The 10,963-nt window shown below is 47.0% G+C and overlaps 1 pseudogene; it reads right to left on the reverse strand.

The window, feature by feature from the left end:
- Window positions 1-739: 739 nt before the first annotated feature.
- Window positions 740-9,214, reverse strand: LOC120845388 (annotated as a pseudogene).
- Between the last annotated feature and the right edge of the window lie 1,749 nt (window positions 9,215-10,963).

Genomic DNA, 10,963 nt, shown 5'->3' on the forward strand with positions numbered 1-10,963 from the left:
TGGGGGGTGGTCACGTGACCTCGGGGGTCACGTGACTTTGGGTGTCACGTGACCTGGGGGTCACGTGACCCTGGGGGAGGGGTCACGTGACCTTGGGGTGACCTTGGGATGACCTTGAGGGTCGCGTGACCTTGGGGTGACCTTGGTTACGCCGACGGCGACGGCGACGCCGACGGCGACGCCGACGCCGCTCAAGCCGGGAACGGGCCCCTAAGAGCTGCGCTCTAAAACGAGCAGATTTGACCCCCTCAACTCGAAGCCAGAGCAAGCGGCCACGCTATCTGGAGCCGATTATATGTCGCCAATGTTGATCATAGCCAGGCACTGGGGTTGGCAAGTCACAGGGCATGCGCTGAGTTCCAGACATTGTTATGGTTCGGCTGTTGTCGTCATTCCAGCGATTGGACACGGGCCACTACCCGAATGCTTTCTTGACCTATCGATTATCACAATCCCAAATCGAGTGTCCACGCCATGCTCGGGTCCAATCTATGAGCCGCATTCAAATATCGTCACTGGGCTGTACTGCTACCGCCCAGTTACGTCATCAGGTTTTGCGAAGGTGAGATGGAATGAAAACACTCGATTTTGTCCTCGAAATTAGAGCGCCACGAAGGAGTTTCTTGGTTAGTGGCGTGGCGTGCGAGTATTCTTGAGTCCCACTAGTGCCAGTAAGCTTTTGTAAAGTGAAAAACATTCCAATTGAATATCGTTGCACCGCCCATTTAAGGCATGCAACCTAGTCACGCTCAATAACGTTAGGAAGAAAGCAGATATACGACCTCTCAGGTGCAAACTTAATCTGAAGGCACACCTGAGACACAGCATGTGGCATCACTACAACAAATGTGTCGTGAGGCACAGCGACCACTTCCCTGATATGAGGGGCGAAGATGGAGCCACCATCTTTGAAGGCGAGTTCTTTGCACAGCAGCACACCCTCATCACTACCACAACCCCTTATATGAAGTGCCCTCCAAATGATGACAACCCTGCCATCTTCACACTGCACAACTGTCGAGTTGCTTTTTGTCGCGCGCGTGTGCTGTGCACTGTGGCAGAGCTGTCCCGATAGAACCAGTCGCCCATGCTCCATCACAGACGATGGGCAGAAGCCCAAGCCTCCATGAAGCGCAGCAGTCTCCTCTCTAGAGAGATCACCCAAAGGCGTAGCATTGCCAAGCATGACACCTCCGTCAACATTAAACGCATCTTTCAAATGGCGGTGGCCAAGCACCCTGTTTCAGAACAGCCTCGTGTCTGCTGGCAGCAGTTCATGGTTTAGTGCTGCCTCCAACTCTTGAGACATGGCTGCCCTCTCTACAACCTGCGGATGAACTCCCTTTGCCGCAGTTATATGAAGCAAAAGTCGGCCATTGCCTGTCTCAAAAGTGAATGCCGAATTCGCCCACAGCGGCCCCATGTGTCGGACGGAGTTGGCCAGGTGCAGCAACTGATGCTTGTTAAAAGTCATGGGCGTCTCCCCGTAGAGCTTTGGGACTCGTGCCACAAACTTCTTGAGCAGCTGTTCCGAAAAGAGCAATGTAAAGGTTTTTATAGCACAGCATAAGAACATTTAGAAATACAATAATTGTTCACAGCGCTAGGACCTTGAAGCTCACATACTCGCACATGCATCTTTCCTAACTAGCTGGGAGGACATCTAAGCGTCTTTCGAACTGAATATTCTAACATTCTTTTATATTACAGGAGCATGTTCCCAGTAAATGGCATGAACTAGAGCTAAATAATTGTTAAGTTTCACAACTTGCTGCATAGAGGCAGCATGATAAAAGTTGCCAAAATAGCTGCAGTTGGGTGGCTGCATGAGTAACTACCATAATCCAGAAGAATTGAAGGTTGGGCTAGTTGGTAGTTATTCATCCTGATTATAAAAGTGCACATAAAATGAGGGCAAGAAAGAAACGTGTGACAGACAAGCGCTCACTCGCAACTGGCCCGAGATACAACATAGAAAATAAATTCCCCTAGCTCCCCTTAGACCGATCTCATCAGCCAGTTTAAGTACGCCACCGTTGCCGCAATGCAAGGGAGAAACTTTAGTCTTCCTGCCCGTGCGACAGCGACACTGGGGGTGTGCGCAAGCAGGGCGTGAGATGCCACGAGGGGCCTTGTGCACTGCAGCCTGCTTTTAGTGAACTAAACTTATAGCGGCGTCACTCATGCGTCGAACGGCTGGTGAGATTGATGTATTGCTTGTAAAAGAAAAACCTGCTGCCTTTATTTCCTCACTACATTATTAAAACTTTTCCTCTCGACGTGGAGGTATGATTTGTTGAAAGTGCACTAAAGATGTTTCTGAGATTGTCTGTTGTTGGTGATAACTCATTCTACGCGCTCTAAGCGTCATGAAATTCCAAAAGTTATGCCCATGCGAGGTCTATTTTGCTACTAAAATGTGATTGAAGTTCATGCTACGCCCCTTTTTGAGCAGAAGAATCTAACCAGGATGCAAAGCACAGAATCCAGCAGAGGCGCCGGAGGCGTGACAGCGCGCGCTCATATGTCAACCATCTGTCAGCAGACTTGCGATTCAAAATGGGCTTAAAAATGAATAGCAATTAAATACACTACACCTTTTTTTGGACTGTTTCTACTGTCAGGCCAACGTTAAAATGTCCAGTGTATTTTTGAGCATGAATGGAGGTAACTGTGCTTTGTGAAAACAAACTCAAAAGTAGGAAATTCATATTTCGATAAAAACAGTCTTCTAACATAATTTGCTTTCTCAGATTGAAGGCCTATTTGATTAACTTAGCTCATGTAAGCCCAGTTTGCACTGTTTATAAGAAAGACTGCAAATGTTTGAACGTCAGCAGTCTACAAACAATTTCAGAGCCATGCCCGACTATACACGGGCACACAAACTTGCATCTGAAGTAGCACTCTGATGCAACGTCCTGCCATTCTTGGCTAAAGTCAGGTTCTGAATCTTCTACATGCAGTATCATTCATGGGCCATCTGGAAAAAGCATCTTTCATGTCTTGCAGTGTCACTTGTTGGGGGCTTGTGCAAATCTTTCTCCACATTACTTGATGGATCTGATGACATTGAAACTGAGAAATTTGCAGTTCTAAATAATGGTAATGACGAGTAGTTGCCACCTAAAGTTGCTATATGCCGTGTTACTGTACCCTTGTGGCAACGGCAACCCTCCAGATATATGTTGGTGTTGCCCGAAAACCATCTCCACCGGCTTGTTCTATGACAGCTAGAGAAAACAGCCTTTCTCACCACTCCATTTTGTAGTGACACAAGCGAACAGTGTGCCATATTTTTTTCTCCATCCCTCTGCGCTGTCGGGTCGTCGCTGAAACATGCTTCTACAAAGTGTTTGTCCGTTTGACAGACGTAGGATTACCACGAGACGACGTTCATCAGTGACAGTGATTGGAAATGTTGAAACAAGAAGTACTTTCTGCTCCTTTATTTATCGAAATGCTCTTCACTTGCTGGTAGAATGGCTAGGCTCAAAAGGGGAAAGAAAGGACGTTGGTACTTTCAACAGTTTCGCCGGCATATAAAGGGATTCTGTGTTTTGAGTTTGCATTGCTCCTGTGAAAAGGTAGCACTTGGACTGTGTGTAGCGTGTAGTGACCTTGAGTAGTGTGACGTTTAGCTGAGCTGGCATTGTTTAAAAAAACAAGACCGAAGGTGGTGCTGCTACTGTCTCATAATAATAAACATTTTTAAATGCTGTCGTTTACTTTTCCAGTCTTCTGTGATCGCTGCGCGCGTAAAGCACTTGTGTGAAACATTATCACGTGGCAGCCACAAGATCATTTTCTCAAACCTAGTACAAAAAGGTTTTACTGGTGGTGGAAGGTTTATGCTCCAGCCATTAAACATTGTCTTGCGGCGCTCGCTTTCTTGTATGCATTCTACCACATCAAGCGTTTCTGAGAAAAGCCAACGTTACTCTGCATGTCTGCGTGACTGGTTAGAGGCGTGGGACGTTCTTTCTGGACATAAAATAAGAAGTAAGATTTTATGCATTTGCCTAACTTTGTTTTTTGTAAAAAAAGTTGTTATTGAGCTTTGAGCATTACAAAATAAAGAAATAGAGTTGGCAAAGTGTGGAAATAACAAAAAAACAATGCCTAGTTGGCACGGCCCCTCCGAGGAGCAGCGCCAGGATCCCCATTGGCGTCATCCGCTATGACTTGCAGCATGGGTTCGGTTGTCAGCTCGCCATCTTCCTCTTCAAGACGGCAGAGACTGGTTGAATGTAAAGTCACTATAAAACGACGGCACGGATGTCTTCAGAGACGCTGCACTGCTTCGCACAGACCATTGGAGGGGCCTTATACATCTTGGAGTCCTTTTTCTCGCTTGATTTCAATTTTAATTTGCCTATAATTTCCGATATAATGCGAAGTTTGTCAAAAAAATAGTTTCTTTACATTACTTGTTATCTGAGGTTAACCTGATCACAAGTTTTAGACCAGTAAAAAATCATTGGGGAGCTGTTTAGAAAGAAAAGCAAGCTTTCAAATTTCTTTAAAAAAATTGCCTCTTACCAGCACAGTTGATCAGTGATGGGGTGATCTCTGTCCAAAGCAGGATGTGGACGTCCTGAGAAAGCCGAGCAAAGTGCCTCCAGTACCGGGAGGGCAGGACATCAAGGGTGCAGGGTAGGCAGTAGTACAGCAGTCACAGCCTCCACTCACTAGCTTTCCAGAATGCCCTGTCAGCAAGGGATCTCGGGAGGCGGGTGAAACAATGAGGAGGCTTAATGGTGAGCAGCCGTTCATTTAGTGTGCTGAGAACCGCTGGGCGACCTGCATTGAGAATTACAAATAATAAAACCTACATGCTTTTGAGCAATGGGTAATTAAACAAAACATTGTACGCACAAATTTCCAATGAAAAAAGGGTCATCCATTCAAAAAGCAAATGTGAGATTATCACTTATGGATATTACTACTGTATTTTTGAGTGTACATGTTTAACAGTTGATCTTGTGCAGGCTATCTAAAGCTGCAGATTATGCAGTAAATTGTTTCAAGATCCCTTGTTTTCACCAGACCGGTGCGGTATGTGTGTCGTGATAACAATATTTTGTGTCGAGCTCATGTAAGCAACACAAGGTCATACTGTCTGCGTATGTTGCCTCCGATTTAGCTACCTTCTGGGTGACACATTGTTCACTTGCGTGCGCCCAATGGAACAATGTGGACCAAGCTAAATCTTGAAGACAAGCTCTGTCATTGACCCTCAAATGAGGACCCCGACTCCTTGCGAAGTCCCCAGAACATGCAAGCAGCAACTGAAGTGCATCGCTACGCTATCTGCTGGCGGCTCACTTGGTTTCGAGACCACAGAAAAGCACATGCCCATCCGATTGTGCTTGCCCCAACGTCTGGCACAACATGCTACTTCAGTGGCCAGTGTGATGAGCATCTGGTATGGATGCCAGCAATAGAGATAGCGCTTGCAGTTTTGTGGTGCATACCGCCAAGCAGGCGCGCCCAGCTTTACAATTGCTCAGTAAACTTGTCATGACTTGTTGCTTTATAGATGCCATTCAGAGAGAGTGATACTCACTATAACTTAGTTTCAAACAAACAGTCAAGCTTGCAAAAGGTACATGCAGCAATAAAAAGAAAAGAAGAGGTAATAAACACACAGTCTGAAGCAAACTTCAGTTCGATCTGGAGCCGAGTGCGCCTACTCAGCATTATACACTGCAAAGCTGCAAGCACTATCTCCAGTAGTCGTATCTGTAGCAGACACTTAACACGGCAGCTAGCAAAGCAGCACCTTACTATAGATTCTGGGGCAAGCCCCGTGTCGCTCAGGAGTAGATGAACACACATGCTTGCAAGCACTTGCATCACCTTTCTGTGGCCTCTGAACCAGGTCGGCAGCTGATGCAATGATGCACTTCAGCCGCCACTCGTGCGTTTGACACATTTTGCACTGGCACCTGGAAGGTTCTGCGGCACGTCTACAAAGAGCCCGGGCGTGCTCACTCAGTTCTCTGCTGCCCTGCCCTGCTTCCCCCCCCCCCCCCCCCCCAGACATGGCCAGACAATGGAAGGTTTGCTTCCCGTCTGAGGAGTGGGAACGGCAACCGCGCCACACTGAGCAGTATAGACTGAGAACCACAGAAGAGAAAAGCAAAACACAGGACCGTGCCAAGTATACATGAGAGGCAATTCGTACGTGCCAAGGGTGTCCCCACGTGTACAAGAAAAAGGCACAAAGACGGCAGCAAAGATGGGCCGAAGATGCTTCCTTCTAAAGCGCATGTTCCAACAAAGCAACAGCTGCTGCTGCCAATCACAGCATGCTTTGAGTCGTCGCCCCCCAATTTTTGGTTTGCTCTCATGTACTCATGATTAATTGTAGCTAATTTCCAGCAGTATTTTTTGTATTCACTAATTCAAACGAGCCGTTACAAGAGGAAGAACTGTCTGGGAAAACCCAAAGAAAGCAAATTTTCTAGTAGTTATCTTTACGAAAAGGCTTACCAGTGTAGAATCTCTGCTCGGAATTTGACGACCCTAGATGGAGCTCTGTCAACTGCTTTGTGACACCAAGTAGCACACAGGGAATGTAATCAACAGGGTACCCCCAGACGGGGTCAAAGTTGTGCACACTGGCAAGCGCAGATGGTCCTTTGATGCCTTCTACAGGCTCCCGGAATCGCTCCGCAAGTTTTGCGTCCCTTGATATGAACTCCGCTGTTCTCTCAGCCGGCTCATCCTCTTCTTGTAGGTAGCGTATGCATCCTGCAAAAATAAGAAAGTGCAATTATAGCATATGAATCTCATCATTATTACTGACAGTTCCACAGCTAACACAGGTATCTCAAAAGCAAACCTTTTATCTGAGACACCAAAACTCCAATGAATAGACATATAATAGGCAATGCAACGGTTTGAGTTTTCATTGCACACACTTTGCACAACAATACTGGCACAGGCGTTATACAAGTATACTCGCATATAATACTACTGAGCCGCAAGTCTTACTTTCGCTATGTAATTTCACGAGTACACACACAATATTCCATTCCTTCTAGACTTTCCGAAACTTGCTTATGCAGATCATTCCTTTTTCTTTCGATCAAAATTTCTTAAAAAAGGGCGCTAGAGTTAAGTGAACGCAGTTTTCACTTTGTGTTTGCAAGGCTCGGCAGATATTAGATAAGGCGATAACCGTCACCAAACCAAAATCCGTCAAATTTTTAATTGCTTTATGAGCCATGTTGTAGTTGCAGTTTTAAAGCCATTCAAAATAAGCTGGCTTTTTGGAATAGTGGTCGGAGCGGCAAAAATCCAGCATCGGGCGCCCTTGTCTCGATAAGTCATTGAATGTGGGACTGGAAGACTGCCGCAATTTCATATGCGGGAGAGGATGGTAAAAAAGAAAAACCACAAATCTAGGGTGAACTTAACAACCTTCTTTACATGTCTGACTGTAGGGTTTGATGCACCATCTAAGGGAGTTGTGTGCCATTCATTGTCTCCTTTTTGTCTTGTTAATTTTTTGTGAATTCTGTGACTTGCTCCCTTTCTTTTCATTTTTTTTTTCAGCAAACTTCAAAACTATTAGCCATCTTCGCAAATTCCATACCATAATGTGTCAAGTGACCTTAAACAAAAAAAGACAACAACAATGGCTGGCGTGCGGCTTTCTCAGATGATGCATTAAAACGAACAGGCTGATGTACAAACAGTGGCACCAGGCTCGCCCTAGATGTGCCGCTTATCATTATTACCGTCCTCCCCTGTTCACGAAATCACGACAGTCCTTCTAGCCTCGCTCTCAATGGAGAATCGCGACGGGCATGCCTCAGGTGGGAGTTTTGCCACTCCGGCCAGCGTCGTGACGAGCCAGCTCATTTTGATGCCCACTGTACTAGCATCTCATGCATAAAAAATATACATAGCTTGAACTGATGTAATTTGGTCTGCCATGCTGGTTGCTAAACTTCAACGCTTGACTGTTTTACACCATAGAAGTGGTACTTTGAGGCAAGCAATAAGAAGCAGTAAACCCCAGCACTGCACAATTATGTCAGATAGAGGAAGTGTACAGAGTGCCAGCCTACCTGCCACATGCTTCCCTTTCATCAGACACCATGGGCATTCAAAATATCCAGAATACAGGACATGGTTCCGCACCGCTGCACGTGCAGGAGCGTCTGCACAGCAGCAGATCAGGTGAACTTGTGACTTGTAATATTCTGTCCCATACGTCCACTGGATCGGGTCCATGTCCGTCATGGCAGCAGCAAACTTGCGCAAGAAGAGGTTCATGTTGGGGTGTTTTTTCCCGAACCGCAGTCCGGCAAGAGTTGTGTTGCGGAACCGTTCCTCTGGTGGAAGGTCACGGACTGTGAACTGGATCGGCCATATGGAAGAGCGGGACGACTTGAACACAGGGCTCCCGTCGGTATTTACAGCTTATGTCAAGTCCCCAGGCTTCACTGCAGCGGCCTCCTTGAGGTATCGGTACACACAACCACTGGAGATGTCCGCGACCGATGAGCTCGAAAGCGATGTCCCAATGGCGTCAAGATTCTGACTGAGAACCTCTTTAGTTTTTGCGACTACGTGCTTCACTTGCTGACTGATATCCAGAATCGTGAAGTAGCTGCGTCCTGCTTCCTCGTCAGCTGGAGTGCTGCACACAGTGCACGTCGACTTTCCAGCGCCGTCATCTTGAAGAAGCCCAGAGCAGTTTACACGCTCACAATAGTAGTACTTCTTTGAGACTTTGAATGTTTTTTGGCTCCACAGCTTTCGGAATAGGTACTTGCTACCTGGCAAGACATTCTGATTTTGGACAAACATCTTGTTTAGTAACTTCAGAATGTCGTCTAGCGCGCCCAATGTGAAATCGTGTGCGTGAACTATTGACATGAGCATGACCACGGCACTGGCTTTAGTGGTGCTGGAGTGGGGCAGAGTTGACGTGCCTAATTGGGCGAAGCACCTTCCCATTAGATCTTCACGGTCGTCAGAAACAAAGTCTCGAGGAGCACTGGAGATATTGTCATCTTCCGGTACGATCTCTTCAATGGAGGCTTCGCACGACGGCACAAGACAGTCAGTATCTCCGAAGTCTGACAGATCGTCCCAGTCTGATTGTAGGTCAGCACCCCCCCCCCCCCCCCCCCGTCTTGATCTTCCCAGCGGTGTTCGTCTTCGGCCAAAGACCCGGTCGATCCAACGCCATCATCGCAGGGGCGCTATTGCGAGTTGTCGACAGCGGTGCTCTCCGGCACTAACCGCTGCTGTTCGTCGGTTGGTGTTGCCGGTTGCTGGAAGCTAACGCCTGGCGCCGAGTGCCCCGGTGGGTCAGCAGATGGGACGCTTAATGCAGCTGCGGAACCCATAGCAGATTGGGCTAGGCGTGCTTTCTTTTGGTGGTGATAATGCCGCGCAGATTTCGGAACGATGTACTCCGCACCCTTTTCGAGGTACTTTTTCCATCTTGTCGGTTGGCCGGTTAGGTTCTCTATTTCAACTGTTACCAGAGAGTCATGTCGTGGTTCAGTCTTTCGGATGCGCTGTAAATATGAAACTGAAGCCTCGCAAAACAATACAAAGGCGGGCGACCGACACAAGGGAATACACAACACCGCAGCAGAACCAGAAACCGGAAAACCCAAGTCCAACAACCAGAGACCGGCTTGAGCCTGGACTAGGTTGGATCCGTGGGTCGAATTGTACACATATTACGCAGATCAAAGAATGTGACTTGTACATAGTACTAAATAAAATTACGAAGCAATAGTTTGTGTAAAATATTAATTTAATTTAATTCGCTGAAGTTCAAATTGGTCAATATCTGAGCTTTCGTTAACACCAGGTGTCCCACCTAGCTACAGCGGGGTCACCGTCGTTCTAGAACAATCTGCTTAATAATAATGACTTAAATAGTTCCTTAAATTTTCATTTAATACTTCTCAGTTCAGCAATTTCCGTGGTAGTATAAATTTACAGCACTTCCTCACCTTTAGCCGATAATTAAATTCGCGACTACGGCAACCACGACTTTGCCACATTGATTTTTTTTTGTCGCTCCGTTGGCTTCATTTCTTCTTTGTTTCAGTGTCATCGTACCGTGTTTGTAGTCCTTTCTTTCTTGTTCCGCGCCTGCTCAACGATCGCTTCCGGTTGGTTCGTTGTAGCGTTCTTTCGTCACCAGCGAGCATGTTCGCGTACGTACGTTATGAGGACAAGCACAAGGCCGTGCTACTCCCGACTTTGATCAAGCGCTTCACGTCGGGAGACGTGAACGACTTCGACCACGAGAAGTCCAAGATGGTCATCTGGGTAGGCGAGAATGGTAGTCAGGCCGGATACTACAAAGCAAAAGTCGCCATGCTTGGAGGTAAGGGAATGCTGGCATATAATTCATCGAGGCGGGCACCGATCCCAAAATCTGCGAATGTGATGCCGCTAGTCTGTACAACATGGCGGCGCCCATCGGCAGCCATTTTGAATATAGATGACTCGCCCAAGGCTCCACTCGCAACCCGACCCTGTAGGTTAATGTGCTTGTAGACTCGAGTGGCTGACACCTCTACACAAACGTTAATCCTCCGGGATCGGCCCGTCAACTGCAATAAGAAATTATTGATAACGTGTAGTCGACAGGTTGAAGGAATCATCAGCGAACTTCGTAAAGATGCCTTGCACTATCGTAACAGGGTACTGCAAAAGGGCTTCCTTGGTACGCGCAGCCAATCTTTAACAGCGTTAATGTCACGATGTGGAACGCTTACGAAGGCTCGTGACAACGTACCCTACGCTTTCGTTAATAGGACGGCTGTCACATGCCTTGCACGTGACTGGCGTCAGGTGCATTGCATGTGGTTGTGTAATTGACCTTGTCTAAAGGACTTTGCTTCTATTCAGAAACCGAAGACCTCTTGCTGCGGTCAATGATCAAGCAGAGGATTGCAATTCCTCGCATCAT

Source organism: Ixodes scapularis, unplaced genomic scaffold (genome assembly GCF_016920785.2).
Source record: "Ixodes scapularis isolate PalLabHiFi unplaced genomic scaffold, ASM1692078v2 PGA_scaffold8__174_contigs__length_109621045, whole genome shotgun sequence".
In the NCBI taxonomy this organism is placed as follows: Eukaryota; Metazoa; Arthropoda; class Arachnida; order Ixodida; family Ixodidae; genus Ixodes; species Ixodes scapularis.